Below are 24125 nucleotides of genomic sequence, written 5' to 3' on the forward strand. Positions count from 1 at the left end.
TTTTTTGCATCTGTTTAAACTAGTTATTTCGTAGCTACAAGTTTAAGATTTCTGAATCTTTAATAATAAAATATCTTCACTGTAGAAAAATAAAATCATATATTTAATTCCATTAAGAAACAAAAAAAATGAGAAATCTGCTGTCAGATTTCTGTTCTGTTCCCATTGTGACAAACTGACCTGGCGTGTATACTGTTGTAGCTAAAAGAAAGTTCTTGGAAGCACACTATGTTAGCCATGAAACTGTATCAAAGGGCACAAAGTATTTAGACCTCTAACCTTAAAAATCAATTCAGCTGACCACTTAATGTAAAGATCCAAGGACAAAGCATCTCAGTTATGCGAAGAACAGGTATTTCAAATTTCCTCCCAAATAAGGCTGAAGACTTGTTTTGATACAGAAACCTATTACTACACCTGACTCATCCTAGAACAAATTCAAACTTCAAATACTGCTACTCAGATTAATTTGGAGTTATATGGGTACAAACTGAATCATCCCAGTTAAATAACTCACAGCTGGGATGAAAGTGAATGTATACACAATATTCATGTAGACTTCCATCCCAGTGTATTCAATTTTGCTGAAAGCGGTCTCCACCCAAACATACACACTATGCATTAGGCATCTATTTGTATTTCTGCTGTGCAAGTTGTAACATATTAAATACCAAACTTAATTAAACTGGCATGCATTTTAATTGTTTTCCAGCAGATGCTGAAATGTAATAGTTTTGTCCTTTTATTCCTGTTTCATCTAAAACACTTATCACTATTTGAATTTGAGATTACATTTGCTGACAGTTCAGTTCTTCGGTGGAAGGAGACTGGTTTTAATTGGTACCAAGTTTCCTGCTGTTTCCTCTTTGTTATGGCAGGTCACTATGTCAGAAAAACAGGAAGACACCAAAGAATAGAATTAATGCTAAATGAATCCCGAACATTGAGATTAATTGGAAACACTATCTGCTCACCATTGTGCCTTTACACACTCCCATTTTACTCTTCTTTATCTTATAAGCTAGTAAACAAAGTTGGGCTTGCTCAGCAACTTTTCCATGATTAGAAAAGATTCAGGAAATATAAAAGGGTTAAGTAGTTTAAAAAAAACAAAAACAAAAAAAGAGATACCCTAATTAGATTTTTAACTTGTTGCACATACAAATCAATCAAATCTCTCTGTGTCCCTCATACTCAACGGCAAGGAAAATAATTAGATGATTAAAAAAAAAGAGAAAACCAGAGTTTCCCAATTTGGGAAACTGATGCCTCTAAGGACTCAAAATGTAATTCAGAGGAAGAAACTGGGGAGCCCTGCTCAGTGCTGGCCAGTTGGATTGTTCACAAATTGAACAACTTGTTCAGTTTTTGCAGAAAGTTGTTTTACCAGTTCCCACCAAAACAAAGAAGCATATGAAAATATTCTGATACATTAGAAGAATGAGCTGTACTGACTGCCAGTGCCTAGCTTTGTGACGCCAGTACTGATAGCACCTTCCACGCAGGAAGAGAGAGCTGGGCTCTTTCCCCCTCAAAAACCATCGAAGCGCAGAACCGCCATCATGACCAATCACCTCAGTCCCCTCAACGCTCCCTGACAAGATTCTGAAACTGAAACATCAAGGCCGAAACAAACTTCAGTTGGTGCTCTCCACTTGTCCTTTCAAACTCCCTCCTCCTCCCTCCCCAGCACACCAAAGAACCACGCAATACAGCATCTTGTTTAAAGTCTGCTGGTGATTCTGGATACACTTCAAATGGTAGCAAATCCAGTTTTCTGCACTCCAGTTTCAGCTCTTCACTCTCCTTTTCTGTAGTAAAACTGCAAACCAGAAACTCTTAAGATGGTGAATTTTTGCCCTCATTTTCTTATACACTTACAGCTTTAGTTCCTGAGCTTTGAGATCCTGTTGAGAATCCTAAGAAAGCAACTGGTCCCCTTTTCCTAGCAAAGTTTATTTAAAATTTGCAGTGAGCTTATAGATTCTCATAAATTAGCACGTAGGATCCTTATCTGTTAAAGATTTTAGCTCTTCAGTTTCATGTGAAGAGTTCAACTTGAATTAGAAATGTTAAAAAAAAATTACTCCAAAAGATTTGGCTTATTTTTATCCTTGTGAGACTGGCTGATAATTTATTCTCTTTTCTTGAAAGCTTGCTTTCTATTTTGAATTTCCTTGAAAGCAGCATCCAATATTAAACTCATTTAAGGAGCTAATTTTCATCATGCTCGTGAACAAAATTAGGCGGAGGACTTGTAGAGAAAAATGGTAACATAAGAGCAGACATCTAAGCCCTCTTCCCATTAAATGATTTAAATAATAAGAGAAAAACAAAACTTGCAAAATGTCCTGCATCAGCACTAAAATACTATATGGTATAGTGACAGCTGAGAGGCAGAAGGTTTGAGGAATTTCTGGATAAAATGCAGATGAACCCACACTAAAGGACATCTCTAAGAGTCTAATCACAGCCCTTCCTCCTGAACCAGCTGTGGCCTGTAGAAAATAAAGACAACCCTGGCCGACTGCCCCAACAGCCCCTCACTGGAGGGCGCAGGTTGGGGCACACAGGGCTGACAGGACAGAGGGAGGCCCTGCAGCTGAAGCCCTGCCCCGGCGCCACAGCTGAGGGAACGGGAAACACAACCAGAAGCGCAGCAGCGCTGCGGTACTGCTCCCCAAGCTCACTGCTCTTGCGGGCGGACTCACTCTGACACAGGGACGCTTCTTCCCAACCAGTCTCCCTCCTCATACACAGCAAGGGCCGAAGGTGCGGGAGGCTTTGGAGAAACAGGTATGTCTTACTTAAACACGAAGCAGCCAAAGGCAGCGGTGCCGGGGAAAGGAAACGGGTCCAAGCTCACCAGACAGAACAGCTGTGTGTGGCAGGACCCTTCTCTCACCTGGCCTCTCACTCTGAGTGGGCTCGCCTTGGCAGGAGTGCTCAGTTTCCCAAACAGGTTGGGCTCACTGGGGGAGGAAGGCCCCAGAGGGACAGAGCTCTTCTCCAAGCACCAAAAATGAAAATCGGACAAACCCAGATTATGAACCTGGACCAGAGTCCACGACAATTTGAAAGACAGATACAGAAAGGGGTAGGAGGGAGGGAGCTGACCTCTTAAGCAGTATTTTCAACAATTAGAAAAAAGTTTTAAAGCAATAATGTTCTAAATGTCCCAATAAAAGAACGTTTTGGGCAGTATGAGAAGATGCTCTCACACACTTCTGCGGTGCTAGGTGAATCATCAGTCCTCCTTTAAGGATGTATTAGGGGAACAGAGCAGAACAGTACCCTTGAAAAATATACTTCAACTTAAATAAATAAATAAACATATTACTCAACAGTAGAAGAACATGCTTAAAGATATGATTTGCTTAGTGTTCTAGAAATAAATCTTAGACCTCACATGCCTTGTCCTGCCAAGGAAAGTTTTCACAGGTACTCTCTGAGGCAGATTAATGGTTAAACTAGAAGACAGATGGAAATTAAGGAGTGAAGGAAAATAATGCCCAGTAACATGATTCCACAAGCAAAATATAAAACAGAATTGGAAGAAAAAACAAAACAAAACAAAACAGGAATTAATATTGCAAATAATAACATTAGTCAAGGAGAGGATAAACTGAAGAGATTTTTGTTTCTTTTTCTAAATAACTTTTTGCTCCAAGAAGAAATTGAAACTTTAAAAATTTTCTGGAAAAAAGTGGTAATGAATACAGTACATCACAAAATGCATGGGCTGTAACTGAATTATAACTAGAGCCTTAAAAAATCCTTTTACTGAGAACACAAAATAGAATAGAAATAAAAGACATAAGTATTTCAACCAAATTTAGAAAAACAAAACAAACTTAAGGAAAAGGGAAAACTGACAATAAGAGAATTAGTTAATAACAAAAACCTGTGTAACAGGCTTAAATGAATTCAAGTGTAGATTCTTGTAGTGTAGAAAAGAAAATACAGTGGATAGAAAAATCACTAAGGCAATTAAAAAAATCTATATAAACTAGTGTAGACAGAAGTACTATATCTACAGACATAAAGAATATTTTTAAAAATAATAAAATGCCATATACTTTAGACCAGTAAATTAGAAAAACCCAGATAGAGTGAATCAGCTCAAAGGAACTTTAAAGCCTAATAAATTTATTCCTTTGGAATACAACCTTTAAACTTTTCAAACTATTATTCTGCAATGAGACCCAGAGCTCAAGTGTTCCCACAGACATACCCTTTCAATCTTCCAAGAAACATGTAACACTTACATTACCTAAATTTTGCAAAGGAAAAAAACAAAAAAACAAGGGGGGATAACTAAAGATCCCTCCATTAGAAAAGTTTTCTGAATAACAGAACAGTTTTTTTCCATCTACTATATGCCTGATATTAAATGCTATTATTTTTAGGTAGCAGTAGCCCACTCTTCATTCAAGTATACATTAAGTGCCTGGTATGTACTAAGGATTCAAGAGTCTGATCTCTGAGGAAGAGAGATGCTTCAAACACCCTAAAGAAACAGTGTGACAAGTTTTGTAGTAGATCATACACAACATGTTTTGGAGACACAGAAAAGAAAGGGGCTAAGTTTGCCTCAAGGAGTTGGGATGATTTCACAGGGGCTATGTATTTCTTATTATAAAAAACTTACTCAAATCTTGCCCAAGACATCTCAACATCCTAAATCATGGCTCTGCCTCCTGGTATTACATACCGCTCAGCAGTGTCAGTGCTGAGCACGGGTACGGGTGCTTCCCAAAGCAAGGCGTTCCCTTCTGTGTGATGAGGTGAACTCATAAATACGCAAAGACCTTTCTCAGACACAAGCACATTCAACTCAAACTGTTCACAGTATTGTTTAGGATATTTTTAAAAATTATGAATATGATCATTTTCTAGTACATTCAAAGCTTAAAACCCTCTTTTACCACATGCTTTCTCAACCATCCCCTAAACAAGTTTGGTGTTTTATGTATTCTGGTGAGATTATATTGGCTAAATATAAATTCATATGGTCTATGTAAGAACAGAAGTAGTTCTTACCTTAGTATAGCATAGTCATATGGCACTGTTTTCTCACCAAACATTGTAAAATGTTCCAAAGCGTCTAACTCGATTATCGATAAGCAGCATCTTTGTAACTCCCCTCCCCGGTTAGTGAGTCAATGCCAATCATTACTCACGCACCAAACACTTACTCGTTACCTAACATGTGCCAAGCACAGTGTCAGGGGTCCTAATATGAACAAGAGAGAAGCCCCAGGACCTCCTGAGCTCAAACTCCATTAGGTCATTTTCAGTTTACATGGATGATTATGCAACTCAAAAGTTTCCAGTGACATTCCTTAAGACATTTTCAAGTACGTGGCCAGGTATCCAACTATATTTTATACTTTTATTTACTCACGTTCTGTTTTGTCCCAGAAAATGTTCACATTTACTATTTTCATTTTGCCTGCTATCGTTAACAACCATTCCATGTCTTCACAATAAAATCTTCATGGTGTTAACATGATACCCCCTACTCTGCTGACAGCCATCTATTACAAAACTATGGAACCTAAAGGGTGGTACTTTCTCTGATAAATTATAAGTGATTAATAATAATAATAATAATAATAATAATAATAATAATAATAATAATAGTAATAGTAATAATAGTAGTAGTAGTAGTCGTAGTAGTCGTAGTAGTCGTAGTAGTAGTAGTAGTAGTAAAACCCCGGGGGGAGGGAAATAGCTAAGTGGTAGAGCACATGCTTAGCATGCACAATCCCCAGTACACTTCCATAAAATAAAACAAAATTAAAATAAAGAATTAAAAAAAACCCAAGCCTTGTTATAAAAAGTAACTAGGAATATGGTTCAAAATAAGGGTTTAATGTGACCACTGATTAAAATTATGTTACTGAAAATACTAAGTGTTATTTAGAAGAGGCAAAAACACTACTGCCTTTGAGAAAAACAAAATTTCAGAGAAGAAAAATACTTACTAACGTATCTGAAAACAATGAGCAATTTTAAGAAATCTTTTCTGTATTTCTTTAATAATAATATAATAGTTTATGGAAAATATTAAAAAATGAACTATGAATTACAGAATTTTTTTAACAGGGGTAGTACACAGCAGTGGGAAGAGCACCACTACGTACTTAGAGGACTTAGTGTCACCTAAGTACCACTGTCACCTGTCACCCTGGAGCAGTCACCTCACTTCTCAAAGACTCAGGCTTCTCAAAGGTAAGGGCTAGGAAAAACAGAATTAATAATTTGACTTTCATGTTATTTTCAGCATCAGCTATCCATTAAGTAAGATTAATATGTTTTTTATCCACAGTTTTTGTAAGCTTTCTGTAAAAATAAAGTTTGAAGAGACAGCTATATAGGGACATACTCATTTATGTGTATGAGTCAGGGAAACTTCTTTGGACGTATATCTACATTTACAATGGGTCAAGGAATGAAGACGTTAGGGATGGATGTTATCTCATGAAATATGCACTAATCCTATGGTCACACAAACCTGCAGGGCAGGAGATGGTAATCTGTGGATTCTGGATGAAGATGTCCTGTTGATGATACCATATTTAACTATATTGGCAGGAATGCAACTCTTGCCCCAAATTGGAGGTAACTTTCTATTGCCTTATAGTTTGCTTCATAAAATCCATAATCAAGAGTCCTGAAACCCTCTTAGTGAAATTAAGTTTTTCTTTAAAAAGTTCACAAGTAAGCAATATCTCCACTTTAAGTAAGCCTGGTTTGACTGTTATCCACTGATCATTTTATTTACCAAAAGCTATTAAGCACTGCAGTGGGAACAAAAATAAAGCATAGCACCAATACACCCACAATTTATCATTAAAAAAAAAAAACACTTTTTTTTTTTTTGCCTCACATCTATTGTGTTGTTTACTATCAATGCATGAAAATATAGGCTTAGACTTTACATAAAATTTCTGAGAAATACTTTACATTAAACAATAGGCTAAATAAGATAAGTATGAACCACTTAAGCAGGAAAATATTTCTTCTCAATTATGTATTTGGGGGAAAATAGTGCCTTTTTTGAAGAGATGATTTTGTTTTAAAGGGCAATTCATCCAACTTTTTAAAATACAACAGAAGTAATGTCTTAATTTGCAAGTATTTAAATGATTCAGCTAACTGAATTTAAAGGAAATTCTCAGTCTTTCAGGGGTAGAAGGATTCAACAATAGGGATTTTAATCATAGTATTATCAAGTATCTCAAGACATAAATATCACAAACATAAAACTTTGAGCTTGAACATAAAACAAAACAGAAGCACAGTAAAGTCAAACTTCTTTGTCATTTTGATTAAAAGAATGACCTGGGTTGGGTATTTACATATATATAAATATTCATATCAGACCCATCCATGGTTTCTGACCTACTGACCTACTGACCTACTGACCAGCAGGAAGCAGTGTTCCCAGAAAGGGAGGGAAATGATTGACAGTTAAAGAGAATAGGAGGCAGGAGATGACAAATAAATGAAAAGGTAATTAGACAGTGGTTGAGTGAACATATAAAGTTTAGGGATATAGCAGAAATTTTTTTATTAGTAAACCTTCCTACTGAAATAATTTTCTGAAAATGGAGTAATTGATGAACTAAGGCTTTGGAAACAACAGTGGAAGTTTAAAGTTTACATTTTTTTCTCTAATATCCTCAAAAAAAAAAGAAAATTCACAATTTTTCTTATCAATGTCAGTTGTGCATCATTATATCACTCTGACCTGCATTATTCTAATGTGACTTAGACCAAAAAGTCTCAGGTTTATATTGGTTAGTACCAAGAGTATTATCTGCTATTTCTGATAAATTAGTTAAATGGAAAAATCAGTCTACCAATGGGTCAAAGATGGAAAATACATTATCTGCAGAATCAATGGGAAAGTGTTTTCTCCTTAACAAAGGCAAAAGTAACCACAAATTCAGAAGTGAGACAATTGCTTCTACACGTCCAAGCCTACCTTCTATAACATCCTTTAGTTCATGATTCATCACTGTGTCCAACTTACTGGACAAATGTCTTAAAATCATTCCAGTAAGGCCAGTCAGTTCAATGTTGCACTCGGCCCCCTCCCCACCCATTTTTGGGGGGAGGTGGGCAGAGTTCATCTTAACCTTCCTCAGTTGCCTATCTTGATCCAGGACCTTCAGTCTGTGGGAACCATCTAATTTATGCCACCAGTTGTAAATATAAAGCTAACTTTTAAAGTTTTAAAAGTATAGCATTACATCATGAAAGCAGACTCTTTTTTCCTATAAAGTAAGATATACAATGCCTCTACTTTCTAGAGAGAGTTAAAAACAGAGAAGATGAAGGACGTCACAAATGAGAGTTGTTCTAAGTTTTAAGACTTAAATATGTATAACATATATATGACTTGTTCTCTGAATGATTAGCCATTTTTTAAAAAGAAATTAAACCAACATTTTAATCAGTAACATCAAAGAAAACACAGAGGTTATGCTTATAAAATTTACAGAGGAAATGAGGAGAGAAGAGAGCATATGTATATAAATAATACATGGAATGAAAACATTTTCATAAACTTGCCTAAGCTTAAAGGAGGGACCAAGAATAAGAAGATGGAATTTACTAAATTAAATGTTAAAATCTTCCACATTGATTTAGAAAATCACAGTGACAAAGTAAGAATGAAAGAAATTTGGTTAATCAGCTGCTTGTGAGAAAAAAAAAAGACAAAGCATTTCAACGTGTGGTCTTGGGGCAAGAAAGCCATGTGTGCTTTAGGGCCGTATTAATAGATGTGCAGTGTCCAGGAAACTAGAGTGCCCTATAATGATCTGATCGTACCTAAAATACCAAATCCCAAACTTTAATATTTAAGGGACCATTACATTAAAAAAGGGAGCCAACATTCTTCAAGAAATGCATATTTTAGCTTAGTATGATACGAAACAATTAGAACATTCTAAAAATGTACTCAATTGGTGAGTTCCCAATTAGAAGAATCCAGTCGGATGCTAGACCAGTCCTTTGTAGAAAGATAGTAAACAAGATTCCTGCATGTGGCATAAAAAGGGAATAACCATTTTTTTAAAGTTTTAAAATAGTTAACTTTTCTCCCAGATGATAGCTGTCAAAATTTTATAAACATTTTGTCTCATAAATTTAGAAAATTGCCCTCTTTATCTTCTGGCCACTTTTCTCCCCTTATCTCCCTCTTCTGCCTTCTTTAACTGGCCTCAATAAAGATCTGAAGTAGACATTTTATGATATATTCCAATTGTATGACACATGTTAGTGAAGAAAAGTATCTTCTCCATCATTAGAAAAAACTAAGCTTTTCAAAATATTTTGATGTTACATTATCTTCCTTTCCATAGGGTGAAACCCCTTCAATCAATCAAAAAAATATTTATTAAGCACCTACTATGTGCTAGGCATTCAGATGTGTTTTTGTCCCTTGCTACTTCAGGAAAACTTACTAACAAAATATTATAGTAATTTATATTTTTAAAATATCTAAAAATGACTCACTTTGAGAAGGTGGACATCTGAAAAAAGGGAAAGGGACAACTAAAATATAAATGATACCAGGAAAAAAAAAAAAAAAAAAGAAAGAAAACCCAAACTATCTACTACCTTTAAAAAAGTATGAAACTAAGGAAAAAAAACCTTTTTAAGACCATCTGGTTTTATACTTTTAATAAATATATAACAAAAGTCTACACTTTTTTGTTGTTGTTGTTGTTCTAAATGAAATATACTTAAAATGTACAAGAACTCAATTGTGCATTTGATGCGGGAAGTTTATTTACCCTCCTCTGAAGCTATGGATTTTAATAATCAGTTCACTGTTTGGTTAGGGAACCTGGAGCTGGAAGTCTTTCCTAAAATGCTCTCTAGAGATGCAGCATATTGATTTAGCCCTGCAGGCTTGCACACATTCCCAGCTATGTCCTCATAACATCACAAGGCACCCGGAAAGCACCGCCAAATACACGGCCTCCCACAGGAGCCTACGTTCTGAAGTTACGCTGACCGCTTTTCTCCTCTTACCTGAGAGTGAAAAAAAGAGCAGAGCAAAAAACTGCTGGGTCAGAAAATCTATCATCAACTAAACTTTCTGGAATTTTCAAAACATTTCCTGCACTTATGTCTCACCAAACAAGGCCTTGAGTGTGTTTATTCATCAAAATTATCACCCAGTAGACACCATCCACAACAGCTTTCAAATTTCTCTTCCTATAGTTAAAACTTCTGTGCATTGATACTACTGGAATTAGAATATTCCTAAAGTCTCCCCAAATAGCCAACAAAAACATAAATCCCAGTTGTAATAAATTTAATTTGGGTAGGATACTTTAGGGGTGGGGGGGAGCATCAAATGTTACTTAGACAAGTGTTACTTACAATTGAGTATCTTGGAGATTCAAATTCTGCAATAATGTAACTTTGTATATGAGATTACTATGCCCAGACACTGAAAGTTCCAACTTACTCTCCCAGTTCCTCCTCCACCTCTGCCCACCCCCTTAAGGGGCAGGTGCTGTATCTATTTTAAGAAGGAGCCATAGGGGACAAAGAATAAAAGATATGATCACAAAGTGAATTCCTTCTTTTAAAGAGTGTGATTAAGTGCCTACTATGTAACCGAAGACTGTGTGAGATGTTAGGAATGGAAGATAAGACACAGCCTTTGTCCTAGGGATTTTTAGAGTTTGTAGAGAAGACAGGCACACAGGAATACAGTAAGTGGAATGTGTGAGGGACAGCAGTGCCACATATAAGAGGTTTTGCTGATGAGAAACCTGAGCTGAGTCTTTAAGTGGAAAAAGGCAGTTAACAAGAAGAGCAGCAAGTACAAAGGCTTGAATGCGTGAAATATAATGTTATATTAAGGACCTATAGAGTTAGGAATAATTACATCACAGAATCTGAGGGACAGACAACATGGTGACAAGGAGGTTGAAGAGTAATGAAGAGCCAGATAAGGAATATAAAATACTGAGTTTGACTTACTTCCTGTAGGCCAGTGGTTTTCCAAACTGAGTTCTTTAGATAGCAAGCATTCATTCTCAGAGTGATTCAGGCCTACATGGGCTGAACAGGGAGGTAGGTGGCCCTAAGAGCCCCAGCATTGCATCCATTTCCGCACTGACCAGATGAATTCTATTTTAATTGTAAAAACTTTGCAAGGGGTGGGGGTGGGGGACTTGCTCTGCTTTAACATACAGTTTGACAACAGGTATCCATCAAAGTCCCCCGAAGCATCCCTAAGGAGGGATATGCACAGTTACATTTGCATCTAAGAATGAGCTTAATGGGGTACTTTAAATTGACTGCCAGGAAAGAAAAAAGGGGGGGGGGATAGAAACAGAGGGAACAACTAGGAAATGACTACTTCATGGAAAAAGGAAATTAAGAATGGCAAGGATGGGTAGAGGTGTGGACAAGCTGGATTTAGGAGTGTGAGTGGGAAAGAAAGTGGGAGAAGCTCTTGCCCAAGTTTGATGTTCTCAAGGAAGTAGGAAGCCAGCTAGCCGGGAGAATTTAAGGAAAGATGTGTGTGCCTGTGTGCATATGTGCAAGCGTGGAGGGGGATTCAAGATCTGGAAAAGGTGGCCAAGATTTTTTATTTGTTTGTTTGTCTTAAGGGCTCTCCAAAACCACCAAGATTCAAGGACTATAGGTGGTTTTGGCCGAAAATTACAAAAGTGGTATACACATATACAACATTAACTGTATTATCACAGATTCTCCAAGAAACCCATCACTTGCTCTTCCAATCTTTTCAACATTAAAAAAAGCCAAGATAACAAATTAATTTCACATTTAGCAGTGCCTTTCACCTTTTCTAAACAACTTAGATCTGTTTCATCAGAGAGGATGAAAATGTACATACTAACTAGAAAAATTAATGAGGAAATGATTTGGTTAGATGAACATCTGTAATGAGAGAGAATAAGGAAAAGATTTGGTTAGATTAACATCTATAAAGATGGGCAAACATCTCTAGTGCCGTTATTTGCATTGCTACTTCATTTCAGAATACACAGTGTTTTCACCAAGTCTCACTTATGCTTAAAATATCCTATGAGATCAATAGAGGCAAATGGTACTTCACCTGTCGATGGGGAAACTGAAACACAAGAATTGTGAAAATAACTTTCATAGGGGACAGCCTATTTTAGCCTGGCTGACTCGTTCTAAACTCAAAGTGTATGTCATATGTGGACAGGCATTAATGCCAGAAATGCTATATAGTACTATTTATAACTTAGGGACTGCCAGAGTTCTCAGCAGAATCTCATGAGAATGTCAACAGTCTTCCATAATTCACTCTCTTGGGACATAGAGACTAAGAGACCAATCTGAGCCTCATACACATAGAACTCAAGACACCGCAGATAACAAAGGTTTTGATTTCATACAGTTCAGTCATGACTCATATTATAACACAGCATGTGTATGGAGAAAGTAAAGAGATGTATAAAGAAAGGATTGTAGCACTGTTGTTAATAGAAAAATAAAATTTTCTCTTTTAAATACACTTGTGCCCCCTTGCTAGACAATTACATTTTATTAAAAGTAAAAAAAATTTAATAAGAAATAGATGGGTAGAAAGTAACCATTTGAAGAGCACTGCATTAGATGATCGCTAGGGTCTGTTTTAGGTTAGAGTCCCATGACTCAAAGGATAAATTGATCAAGCTTGTTCAGTTTATAGGATTGGTCCATAAGAAAGGGACATTTGAAGTTTTAATTTTGAAATCCATGTGGTGATTTAAAGTTGAGATAACAAAAGTCATTTTTCTTCTGAAAAATAAACAGAAAGAACAGTACCATGATAGAAATAATTGTTCCATCTCAAACCATTGAAGAAAAAGAAAGATGACATCTTCAGCATGGGAGAATCTAAGCATATACAATGACCTTTTTCTAGTCTTATCAATGTTTCTTTGACCCTTTCTAAACAACATAGATCTGTTTCATGAGAAAAGGTAAAAATGTCCACATTAAGTAGAAAAATGGCCTCAAAACAGTGTTAATGGGCAAATCGAAACCTTCTAACTCTATTCTCCACAAGTTGTCAGGCAAAACACTTCTTATGGACGGCATGGAGACGGGGAGACAGGGAGCTGTCAATGTGAAGACCTGGAGCCAGCCCAGGTTCTGCCAGTAGCTAATGACAGGAACCCAGAGGGGTCCTGTATCATCTCTGGGTATCCTAGCTTCCCTACTTCCTGTAATGCCAAAACTTTAATTGGTCAGTTTAAAACTTGAAGGGAAAACTTTGACACTTTGTAATCTCCTATGTGCGATTAGCGGTTAAATCTTCATGATTTTTCTCTAAAATATATCAAACCTATCTTCCCTTTTCTGCCTTATTTCTACGACCATACTCCACATTCTCAACCTCACTCCTAAATCATTCCAACCACTTCCTCTATCTCCCTAATCTTCTAAACTTGTCGAAATAATAATATCGCTAAAGACCTGAATTTACCTTATTACTTACCTCTTCAGTTGTTCCTCAACATTTGTACGACAGTATGTAACAATCTTTAGACAGGTCATAGGATTTTACAAAAATTAACCTCATCTGTTTTTCCATCTTCTCTGCCATTACTTGCCAACTCTGTACAAGATCACCTGCCCCTGGCCTTTTCTTAGTGCACCTTTTCGCCCTCAAAGCCAACATCCTTTTTTTCATTCCACCTCATGTTTCTCCTCCACTTCTCTGCACGGGGCTGTCACTCCTTATTGTTTGTTTTATGGCTGGTGGTGTGAGGACTATGCGACTGTGAAGTGTATAAAAGTAACTTTAACTAGAACTCCTCCTTTGGAGATTTTTTTTTCCAGCTTCACTGAGACATAAAATGACAACTAAAACTAAGATACATAAAGCATACACGATAATGATTTTATATATACACTAAGAAAGAATTCCCCTATCAGGTTGATCACCACATCCATCACCTCACACATTTAGGGTTTTTTGTTGTTGTTGTTCATTTGTTTGTTTTTGGTGAGAACACTTAAGTTCTACTCTCTCAGCGAATTTCAATCATATAATAGAGTGTTATCAACAATAGTCACCATGCTATATGTTAGATCCTCAGACCTTATTCATCTTGTAACTGAATGTCTGTACCCTTTTACCAACTACCCAAATTCTTCCTGTCCTTCAAGACTAGGCCACAGCTTTCCTTTGTGAAGTCTTCCCTTACCTGTTTTAGTCTAAATGGGCCCTGCCATTCTTTGAACTTCCAGCGTTCTTGTCTGCACCACTCACCTGGGCACCTGGGTAACTGTTTACTGGTGACATGACTGAGCTGTGTAAGATGTTCTGATTCTCTCTGAATCACTCTGAAAAAACTGTTACTACCCCAGGGCTTTGTGGCATTTCTCCTCTAACTGAAACACTCTTCCCCCATGTAACCTTATGGTATGTGTATATTATTTTTTTATGTTTTTACTCAAAAAAATAATTTTATCATGATGTCTTTTCTGACTGCTCCATCTTTAGTTATTTATTCTCCATGCCTCCAATTTCCTTTCTCTGCCAACATTTTTATGCTGAGCACTTCTTGGTATTCATCATACTATACATTTTTATTTATGTCTGTCTCCCACTCTATAAACAAGGAGAGAGATTTTCATCTATATTGCTCATTCATGCATTCCAGTTCCTAAAGAGTACCTGGTATTTGATAGGTGGTCAAGAAATACTATTTGAATGAATTTAGTATTAAAAAACTAAAAGCAACATTACTAACAGTGATTAATAATAATAAAGAGATGTTAATTTAAAATTGAAAACTTACTGTATGCCCAGTCCTGCACATATTATCCATATGATATTATATGATTCCATTATTATTTAACTCAGACCTATTTCCCCTTTGCCAAATAAAACAAGGCTTAAAGGGGTTAAATAATTTCCCCAAGAACACACAGCTAATAAATATGACTAAAGTTAAGCCTTAGGCTTATTCACTATTGAAAATAAGTTCTAGGCTAAGCTTATCCAACTGTAAAAAAAAAAATGCAAAATTAGATTATTTTGAGTATGAGGGAAGGACTCCTCCAGGAGTTACTTGAAAATCTTGTTTTAAAAAAAGTAACAGCTAATATTTTAATTTCCTGGCCTCTTTTTTTTTTTTTTTTGTCAGTAACTTATCTTATATTTTTCCCTAAACTTTTGCTTTTCCATACTTACCCACCCTTCACCTCCCAGAAGAGAAAATCTTCTGACTAATGTTATGCCTTCACTAAAGAGATAAAAATTGTATCTTAAAAATGTGTCTCCACTCTCATGTTAAGGCCAAGCACAGAACGAGCAGCCACAGTCCCCACAGTGAGAGGCAGAGAGCATCCACTAAGGGAGGAGGGGAAAAGCAAAGAATGCTCTATTCATAATTACCTAATAAGATTTTCCAGCATGAGAGGGGAAAGAGGAAGTCTATTTTCAGTGACAATGATTACTCTAAAAACATTAACATGCAAGGGGAAATTTTTCATTCTGAGAGTTACTACTGTGCTGAGTTCTCTTTCCCTTACACAGTGACTTAAAATTCCCAGGGCAGAGAGGTAATCTAGGCAGATGCACTTGCCCTGTGTCTCGAAAATGACAACATCCAGGAATCATGGGAGTTTAACTGAGGACACCCTGGAAAGGGTTTCTCAGCACCAGGTCAGTCTCTAAGAAGTATCAAATGGCAGAGTGGATACTTATATCCTCAGGCATCTGGAGTGAGGGCAGAGATTACAGCTGCACGGGCTTTTTAGAAGATTTGCTATGCTGAATGCATAAACAAGATTCAGTGAAGCTAAAGCTGAATTACCTGCTAAAAGAGTTATAGAACGGGGGAAAAAAGCCTCATTCTTCTCTTTCTCCAGCTGGCCTGCATTTTTTTTCCTACAATGCATTTAACTGGCTTATGGTACAGGCAAACGTATATATAGTAGAGTTCATTCTAGCATTCATCATAAATATTTTGGGGAAGAAGATACACCAGTTCCCTACTTCCACATGTCCATATAAATGATAATAATCTGATTAAAAAACAAACAAACAAAAAAACAAAACCTTAGGTCGGGACACTTATTAACAGATTTGTGGCATTCAGAACAAATTAGTCTTTATTAAAATGAACTATAAGAACATAATGAAAAAAGTGTCTTTCTCTCTGTCAGTAGCTCTACTTGTACTTTCAGGAAAATCATGTGAAACAAATCCTATAGGCTCTCCTGAGATCTGTCATCCTAAGCTTGAATTCTCTGCTAGTTCCATGAGGCCAAGCTGTCGTGAAACCCAGCTGCCTAGGCTCAGGCGGTGCTCACTTTTCAGGCCAGCAAATGACCACAAATAGCACTTCTGGGGGGTCCTCAACAAGACTGAGACAAAGTGGCTGTAAGTGAGGTCCACACGGAGAAGAGGCACACTGAGACAGGTGGCTAGAGACAGCACCTTTCTCATGCTGACCATTATATTTGAATGGTTCTTATCTCTCTTTCATTAAAAATGACAGACATTAAGAATCATAAAAATCTTTCCTCCAGAAAAAACGAAACAAAACATATATACATCAAAGTCAACACACAATTTTAACAGATTCACAGACCTTAAAATCTAACCCATGTGTCCCAAGTATAGATAATAGAGGCATTTGAGAGGCAACTCAGAGTAACTTTAGAGTTGAAGGCTGGAAGAGAGGCTGACCATTAAATCAGGAATAAACTTATGCTTGTAAGCAAGTACCGACTGTCCCCAGGGTCTTACCAGCAGCTCTGCCCCTCACTGCTCCTCCTGGATCATGGCCTGCTGGCTGCTGCTGAGCCCATCTCCTGCTTCCACATGTGGCAGCTCAACAGGAGCAAGGGCGACCGACAGTCTCGGGAGGGTCTGCTGCTGAATGTTGGCCAGCCTGTAAAAGACACAGAGTTTGAGTATTTTTAAGTTAGCAAAAAGGCACGTACATCTGGTATGAAAGCTACTGCACAGAGTTTAAAGGTTTTAGACATCTATAATTAGATATTTCCACCATGCCATTGGCTGCGAAAAAATTCGGGGCAGGAGGATCTTTCTCAAAGCAGTGAAACGCCCAACCGCATCATAATATATGGCCTAATATTTGCAGAGCGGTTTGCAATATCCAAAGCATCTCTGCCTGCATTAGTGGTCCTCACATCTTGATTGCGGCCATCAATTAGGTTTGAGACTCACTGGCTTGTATTACTTCATCTGCTGAATCCAATGGTTCTCAGCCTTGGTTATAATAGCATCACCTGGGGATAAAGCTGAGGCTTCAGGCTCAGAGAGTCTCATTTGTTGGCCTAAAATGAAGCCTCATTCCCCAGGTATCTCTAAGGTGCAGCTAGGATTGATAGTCACTAGGTTAAGTCCTTGTACGTGCTGAGATGCAGCACTGACTTAACTCACAAATAGCAAATATTTATTCCCAATACACTATATCAAGGCAATGTGCTAAATGCTATGGAAAAGGTAAAGCATCATAACATGTGGCCCCTGTGCTCGGGGGCTTTAACTTAGCTGGACACATACTTTCAAAAGATCACACAATCACATAAATACTTTAGAAATATAACCAAACTAAAGCTTTACTGGTCAAAGATGTAGTGAAAATTCTGAGAGCTACAAAAACTAGAGATAACCATGCACTGAAATAAGGGGAAAGATTAGTACACAGGGAAAGGCTTCTTCTGAGTTTTAAGGGCAGGGTGAAATTCAGAGAAAGAGGAAGAGGGGCAGGGCATTGTTTTCTGGGAAAGACACAGCTGCAAGAATATGCGAAGCAAACTGGGGGAGACTAAAACGCCCACTTGGATTGAAGGATTTCTAGAAAGGAGCACTGGGAGGATTTGGAGAGGCAGTTTTGAGCCAGAATGGAAAGAGTATGGGTAAAATGGCAAAGGAGTTGGGCCATTTTCCAGAGTATCTGGAAACAGTATCTGAAACAGTATTGGAAGCTGCTGAAGGCTCACGTCCCGGGAGGTCTTGGTAAATTTACTGGGCTCTTAGTAAACGCCAGACACTGTGCTAGAAGCACTGCGTATGTTCACTCATTCAACACAAACATCTGGAGAGGTAGTTATTATTATTCCTATTTTACGGAGTCAGAAGGGAGATCACTTAATTTTCTCGAAGTTGCATAGCTAGAAATAGTAAGCTGAGACTGGGACGTGCTGTTTCTCTAGCAACATGGCATCATATAAGTCATGTATTAAGATTTAGGGTTTTTTAAATTGAGATATAATTCATACACCATAAAATTCATTCTTTTGAAGCATATAATTCTGTGGGTTCAGTATATTCAAAAAGTTGTGCCATGATCGCCACTACCAAATTCCAGAACAATTTCATCACTCCCAAAATAAATCCAGTCTTCCTTCATCCCTCCTCCACCTAATCAACTTTCAGTTTTTGTGGATTTGCCTATTCTGGAGATTTCAAATACATGGAATCATGAAAAAGTTGGCTTTTTGGTTTTGATTTCTTTCACTGAGCATTGTTTTCAAGCTTCACCTGTGTTTTAATATGTATCAGTACTTCATTCCTTTTTACAGCAGAACAGTGTCCCACCCCACAGATACACCATACTCTATCTATCCATGATGCGTATTTGGGGTATTATAAAGAATGCTACTATGGACATTAATTTATAAATCTTTCTCTATTATGGTAAAATATATGTAAACATAAAATGTACTATTTTAACCTCATTTTAAGTGGCATTAAGCACACTCACATTGTGGTGCAACCATCACCACCATCCATCTCTAGAGCTTTTTCATTTTCTGAAAACCAAACTCTGTACCCATTAAATAACTCCCCATTTTCCCCTCTCCCAAGTCCCTGACAACCACCATTCTACTTTGTCTCTAGGAATTTGACTATTCTAGGTACCTTATATAAGCAGAATCATATTTATCCTTCTGTGACTGGTTTATTTCACTTAGCATAATGTCTTCAAGATTCATCCATGTTGTAACGTGTCAGATTTCCCTCCTTTTTAAGGTAGGACAGTATTGCATTATATGTATATGCCACCTTTTGTTTTTCTATGTATCTGTTGAGAGACACAGATTGCTTCCACCTTTAGGATATTATCAATAATGCTGCTTTCAACATAGGTGTTCATTGTTTATAAATTTTTGTATGGATATATGTTTTCAGTTCTCTTGGGAGTAGAATTCCTAGGGGGTGGAATCACTAGATCATATGATAATTCTATGTTTAACCTTTTGAGAAACTGCCAGACTGTTTTTACAAAGTCTCTGTGCCATTTTACATTCCCATCAGCAATATGAGGATTGCTGTATGGGGATTCCAATTTTTCCACACCCTCACTAACACTTGTTATTCTCTATTTTTTTAAAGCCATCCTAGTGGGAGTAATGAAGTAGAATATTTAGGGGTTATGATTCATTGTTGCAGTAGTTCAGATATAAAGTGTAATTCTGAATAAGAGGGTGTCAGAGGAAATGAAATAAAATGATCAAGCAGGGAAATATTACTGGTTGAGAAATGAGTGGATATTAGTAACACTCTAGATGTAGGGAGAAAAAGAAAGTCAATTATAGTGATAAAGCTTTGAATTTGGCTATCTGGATGGATGATGGTATTAATCAGAGACAATTCTATAAAGGAATATGACATGACAGAATATATTTTTGATGTGATGTTTTTGAGGAATCTATGCATTTCAAATAAATAATCAGCAGACAGGTAAAGTTCAGCTTAGGGTGGGCAACAATGAAATACTTAATGATTTTAGAAAAGATCAAAGCAGCATTATTAGGACTAGAAGAGGGTCACCGTCTGTATATGCTTAGATTCCTAAGGCTGGGTTTAGTAACTTAGTGACCAAACATTGAGAAAGGAAGGAAACACTTGTCTTCCTGTTTTCTGTTTAAAATAGTAATACAAACCCCAAATGGGTAATGTATTCTTTACACTCAGAGTTTTATTGGAACTCAGTGTTGGATTTTTGGATTGGACTTTTATCTATACTGGGGGGCATTCAGGACAGCGGTGCCCTTGGCTCAGAATGGTGTGAGCAGGCTTAGTGCGACCGCTCTCTAAGGGCTGGCACAAGATGGGGGGTCCTGGAGAAATGAGTGTCACCACAAGCAGTTATCTGATTGGCTGGAAACCAACCTGGCAAATTATCAAGGAGAACGTGAAGTTCCAGTTTTCTGTGCCCCAGACAGCCCCCTTGTAAAGCAAGGCCATCTCAACATACAGAATGTACACCTGTAAGAGACCACAAGGCTCTCATTAGAACACAGTTCCTCAGTGGTCAGTGATCCTGGCTTTGTCCGATTTGGGAAAGTCTCCAACGTGGTAATATTCAGGCATCAATACAGTGATGACTCACGTGCTCTGGGTATCAATACTACTTAGGGTGCTGTTGTAAACAGTCTCAAAGAAAGTTTGCAACACTGTCAGTCTGCTTATACATTGAGTTTTCCCTCTGATACACTGAGATGATAAGAACAAAATCACTCAGAAGGAAAAACAGAAAAAAACATGAAGGGCAACTGCTGCAAAAGACACCAGGTTAGGGTAAGAGTCACAGAGACAAAAGGAGGGAAATGTAAGAATGAAAGCCTGTGAGCATGTTTAAATGCTCTCGTTCTCACACACACATCCACATGTTCAATTCAATGAAATAAACCTCACGGTCAAAATCACAATCTTTCTGAGGATAATGTGGTTCCAACACAGATTTTTCTTTTGCTTCCCTAAATTAAAGCTTATTCTGGTAATTTTACCTTCATCAACTATTCACTGTGTTTTAAAAGGATAGTATCTTTCTGCAATTTGTTCTTTACTGAATGCATTCTGAGTTAGTCTTCAAACCACGATCAGTCCTGTCCCTTAGCGCACACTTTGTGGGTGGCAGGCCTCCAGAGCTGTGCTCTTATCCACCGTGCTTCACAGCCTCCACCAGCTTGTAGGAGAGTCGATGAAGAATACATTTCAGTTTGGTGAAAGGTAAGTTATTCTATATTTCAAACCCTAGAAGCGGATATTTTCCTTCAAAAATGAAACAAAACTTCTCTTTACAAACCAGTTACTCTACCTATAGACATGCATATATATCAATGCCTGCTATTCATTGTGTGCAAACATCTTCCTTTGGGGCCTTCAATACATTCTCCTTTCAGTCGATGGATCCTCCACTGATCAAGTCATTAAATACTTCCATCACAAACAGGGCACTATGTTTAATCTGCTGGATCTAGTCCTTCCTTTCCCGTGTGCGCTATTCGTCCCCCCTCATTGCAGGTCTCTTCAAAGCTTCCCAGCAATGGGTGTTTCCTTCCTGCTGTCATGCTGCTTCCCTGTCCATGTGATCCTCCTCCAGGTCTAAATGGGGTCAGACTGGAAGTTCCCTGAACAGCAGGTTACTGTCCTCAGCAGGACATCCCCAGGAGTCAGTTCTCCTCTGCCCTTCTCCCCAGCCCCCACCACGCACAAGCACATACACATGCTCATTCTCTACCCATCTCGCTCCCTCTCTCCACAAGTAAATGATCCCAACTGTAAGGTGCCCAAAGGGAAGTGCTATTTCAGGATGTCGGCTACTTGGCAGCAATGGCTGTTCTATTAATGCTTAAAAAAAAATCACTACAGTAGTTAAAGATCTAAGAGGAAAACTAAAGGAAATCCTTATACATATTTACTCTCTGTGCTTCCTAAGACAAAGTGGTGACTCCAAAGAAACATTCAGTAAGCATTTACAGAACAAATTCCACTAAGATAAAATATGTGTGTATGTGTATATATGCATACACACACACACACACACCAGACAAGCTTGCTTCTAATGAACAGCCTTTACAGAACTAAAATTGCCAAACGAAGCTGAAATATTAGGCAGCAGTTATAAACTGACATAGCATTTCCATTGCACAAAGAAATTAAGAACCAAACACAGAAATGTAGAGGTACAGGTATAAATTCACTGGACACTGTGAATATATTACCAGATCCATTTACATACCTCCCAGAAACAAAAGTTATGAGGGAGTAGATATTTTTTAAAAACCAAGATGGCAAATCCACAGTAAAAGAACATACTGAGTAAAATTCAAGCAGAAAAAGTACATGTAAATTCTTGCATCTGAAATGCAAACTTTTTCTTATTTAACTAGAGTTGATTTATAATATCCTGTTAGTTTCAGGTGTACGGCTTCATATTCTTTTTCATTACAAGATACTGAATATAGTTTCATGTGCTATACAGTAAATCCTTGTTGTTTATCTATTTTAAGTATAGCAGTGTGTATATATTAATCTCATACTCCTAATTTATCCCTCCCCTTCCCCTTTCCCCTTTGGTAACTGTAAGTTTGTTTTCTTTGTGAGTTTGCCTCTGTTTTGTAAATAAGTTCATTTGTATTATTATTATTATTATTTTAGATTTCACATATAAGTGATATCATGTAATATCTGTCTTTCTCTACCTGACTTACTTCACTTAGTATGATCATCTCTAGGCCCCTCCATGTTGCTGCAAATGGCAATGTTTCATTTTTTATGGCTGAGTAATACTCCATTGTGTGTGTGTGTGTGTGTGTGTGTGTGTGTGTGTGTGTGTGTGTATACACACATCCATATATACACATAATATATCACATCTTTTTGCATTCATCTGTTGATAAACATTTAGGTTGCTTCCATGTCTCGGCTATTGTGAACAGTGCTACTATGAACAATGGGATGCATGTATCTTCTTTAATTAGAGTTTTTGTCTTTTCTGGATATATGTCCAGGAGTGGAATTGCTGGATCAAATGGTAACTCTATTTGTAGTTTTTAAAGGAATTGTTTTCCATAGTGTGAAAAGCAAACATTTCTGTGACACTCTTAACACTTGCCAATATTTGACCTCTTTGGTCAGAGACAAGGCTATCATAAGCAAGTGGAGGTGTGCCCAGTGTCTTAACTCTGAAAAGCCAGTAGAGGATATAGTTTATTTTTCATCCACTAAAACAGGAAACATAATTCTCTGCAACAGAATTGCCATTCCCAACATCCAAGCATTTTGGGGATCTCCTCTAGAAATTCCATGTAGTGGAGGAGAAGAAGAGGGCAAAGAAGAGGAAAGAGGTGAAGAAAAGTGTGTGCCCTGATTTCAGTAGTTCATCTGTTATTTCCTTTTTCTCCACACAAGGAACTTTCGTTATTGGTGACTGTATTTAAATGGCTGACTGCAGGACAACGTTTCTGTTAGGAGCTAGGTTTCGAGCTGAATCTCAGAAGAAACTTCTCATCTGTAACTCTCACCCATAAACAAATAAGCAAACTATGGAAGTAGGAAGGTAAGAGAGATAACCAAAGAATAACTCCAGCTCAGGTTCTAATTCTGCCGCTAATCCTCCACAGCAGCATGACCTTGAGCCAAGCACTTAAAGAAACTGAGGATTAGAGAAGTCTATAATATGTCGAATTGTATTATCTCTTCCCAAACCAGACTTTATGGCGTTTAAGGCATTATGATTCTATGACTTAGATACCATCTAATTCGATACAGATGGAACAAATACATGTATAAGAAAAAGAGTTATTACACAGATAAATACAGTGTAAAAACACAAGCAAAATTATATTGGTAGGATTATCCCAATTTAAATATACTCATTCAGTATTACATCTATCAAAATTCATCAAATTATACATTTGAAATATGTATACTTTACTGTACAGGAAACATACTATGATAAATGTGTTTTTAAAAAGGCAATAAATAAATAAACTCATTCAGTATTAAAACTTTTACAACGAATAATCCTTCAATTGTACTATAATTTAAGGTAACTGTAAACTAATAGCCACAATGCTTACTGAGTTCAAAAAAATTCTTCTACGATAAGTATCCTGTGCCTTTAGATTTGGTAATACAATATTATGAGGTGACGTATTAAATTTTTCAGAGTAATGAGGCTACTACTATGGTTCATTTAGATTGAACAGCTACATCCACTTTTAACAGCCATAGATAGAGGATCAATAACATGGTAGACTGTGAGAGCTTTACAAAAAACTGCTTCAAATCTATAACATTAACCAAGATATTTTAAAGATGAATT

At 37.2% G+C, this 24125-nt stretch overlaps 1 protein-coding gene across 3 annotated transcripts in view; it reads right to left on the reverse strand.

The window, feature by feature from the left end:
* The window catches only part of TET2 (tet methylcytosine dioxygenase 2), a 121924-nt gene that overhangs the window by 68770 nt on the left and 29029 nt on the right, over window positions 1-24125 (reverse strand). For all 3 annotated transcript variants that reach the window (XM_031468340.2, XM_010980659.3, XM_031468326.2), the window contains exon 2: window positions 16787-16931. The gene's annotated coding sequence lies outside the window, so the exon portion shown is untranslated. The remainder of the gene's footprint in view (window positions 1-16786; window positions 16932-24125) is intronic.

This window comes from Camelus dromedarius, chromosome 1 (assembly GCF_036321535.1).
Source record: "Camelus dromedarius isolate mCamDro1 chromosome 1, mCamDro1.pat, whole genome shotgun sequence".
NCBI lineage: Eukaryota > Metazoa > Chordata > Mammalia > Artiodactyla > Camelidae > Camelus > Camelus dromedarius.